We start from the raw sequence: 2500 nt of genomic DNA on the forward strand, positions 1-2500 counted from the left end.
CAATGGACAGAATTTGAAATCTGAGACTTTGTTTCATATTAAAAGTACCAAAGCACATTGCTTATTGCGATTTATTGGATGGGAGGTGCCCTTCAATGTTCCGTCAATTATCTGAAAACAGGCTAGACTAATCGATTCTTGGGATTTAAGAATCGATATTGTTCTGTAAAAATGAGAATCGATTAATATCGAGATATCGATATTTTTTACCCAGCCCTAACAGCATAGTTCATAACACACTGTCGTTCATCAGAGTGGGCCAAATAATGACATAAAAAGTTATGATAATGACATAAAAAGTCTCAATTAGGACCAAAAAAATCATGAGATAAAAAGTAAAAAATCTGAGAAAAAAGTCATCATAACATAAAAAGTCTAAATTAGGACCAAAAATTAATGAGATAAAAAGTAGAAAATATGCGGAAAAAAGTCACAATTATGACATAAAAAGTAAACATCTTCGATTAAAGGGCATATTAATAATAATGACAAAAGTTGTACTTGTGCCATAAAAGTAGATATTATGAGATAAAAAATCATAAAAAAAATTAAAAAGTAGAAACTGACAAAAAGTCACAATTATCATACAAAAAGTAAACATTTTACTTTTACAGCATTTTACAACATAATTCGTAATCATAATTATGACACAAAAATTTGAAATTGAAAAAATATCACAATTATGAGATAAAAAAATTAAAAAGTCAAAGATGTGAGATAAAAATCCATAATTATCACATAAAATCCAAATGTACCATAACTATACTATATGATCATACTAATACTTATGAGATTAAAAGTCATTATGGCAAAGTCAAAATTATGACACAAAGTAAACATTTTAGAATAAAAAGTCATAAAAAGTCCATTATTAGTTGAAATTAAGACAAAAAGCAGATATGAGATTAAAAAGTCAAAATTATAATATAATTAAGGCATAAAAAATCACGATACAAAACCAATAATTTTAGAATAACATGTCATATTGCAAGATTAAAAAGTTATAATTATGACAAAAGTTGAAAGTGACGAAACTGAGATAAAAATTTTCAACTTTACAATTTTACAAATAATTTGCATAGAATATCTAATGTGCATAATCTTATGATTATGATCTGAATATCATGATACAGATTTGACACAGTACAAATTTATACAGTTTCTCTTCGATTCTGCTTTGATTTTCACACCGGCACCACCTACGTAATGATAACAATGTGAATTGCCAGTCTGCACTTTGAGAGATCAGAGTCAGACGGGGTCAAAGTTGAAATACTCTGATCTTTGAGCATGGTGTTACCACACTTGACCTGCGTACAACATAGTCAGCATTAACACTAACTTGAAGCTTCGCTCAGTAGAGTTCAATGCACTGGGGAATATGGACAGAAGTCAGATCTTCATAATACATTCTATTTTTTAATTTCAAAAGACCAAGTAAATCCTGCTCCCATGACTCATGACTCATTTAAAGTAAACAAAGAATCCAAACTGACTCTGTTTAAGCAAATACTGATTGATCAATTTACTACATTTGATCCTAGGATTGATTCATTTCTGTACATTAATCCCATCTCTCCCTGTACTTTCCTTTCACATCTCCACTATCCTGTCAAATAAGGGAATGCATACATTTGGCGCCAGTAAGAATATTTTTTTACAGTAGGGATGCATTAAACTGATCAAAAGTGACCATGAAGATTAAAGTCTACAATATTCTTGTTTTACTGTATTTGTCATCAAATATATGCAGCCTTGGTGAGCATTAGGGTTGGGTATCATTTGAATTTTATTGATTCCGATTCCGCATATACATATATATATATATATATATATATATATAGGCATGAATGATTTGTTGTTTGATGTGCCAAGACCATGAAAAATTTATTTATTTTTTAAGGCTGTTGTTATATTTATATTAAACTAATATATTATAAACGTAATATCCCATGCACACACAAACACAATGTATACATTTTTAATACTATACATTTTCAATACCATATAGTATGGTTTATTACTGTTATACATTTCGGATACACATTTATATATTAAAGTAACATAACAGTATTAAAAATGTATAATGTATACATGTATACATATTTAAAATTAAAATTAAAAAAGTAGAAACTGACAAAAAGTCACAATTATCATACAAAAAGTAAACATTTGACTTCTACAGCATTTTACAACATGAAATTTTTCTTTGCATTCTTAACTAAAAAATAATTATATATTTACCATTCTAGTGATTTAACATTAATCATACTTTGGTTTTAGTCATACCGCCCACCTCTACTCCAGGCTGTCACCTACTGGAGAAGGTGAGAACAAAAGCGCTGAAAACACCGGACAGACGAATCACGTATGCAAGTGCAATATTTTGTGAGTGGGTGGAATGTTTAAAAAGACACAGATGGAAACAAAGATCCACTTGACTGAATTATCTGCAACACCATCTAATTTAATTTTACAGTTCCACCCGATCCGATGAATA

The 2500-nt window shown here is 29.3% G+C and overlaps 1 pseudogene; it reads right to left on the reverse strand.

The window, feature by feature from the left end:
• LOC107737011 (elongation factor-like GTPase 1) overlaps positions 1 to 2500 on the reverse strand; it is a 157178-nt pseudogene that overhangs the window by 129854 nt on the left and 24824 nt on the right.

Source organism: Sinocyclocheilus rhinocerous, unplaced genomic scaffold (genome assembly GCF_001515625.1).
Source record: "Sinocyclocheilus rhinocerous isolate Xijiao unplaced genomic scaffold, SAMN03320098_v1.1 scaffold433, whole genome shotgun sequence".
NCBI lineage: Eukaryota > Metazoa > Chordata > Actinopteri > Cypriniformes > Cyprinidae > Sinocyclocheilus > Sinocyclocheilus rhinocerous.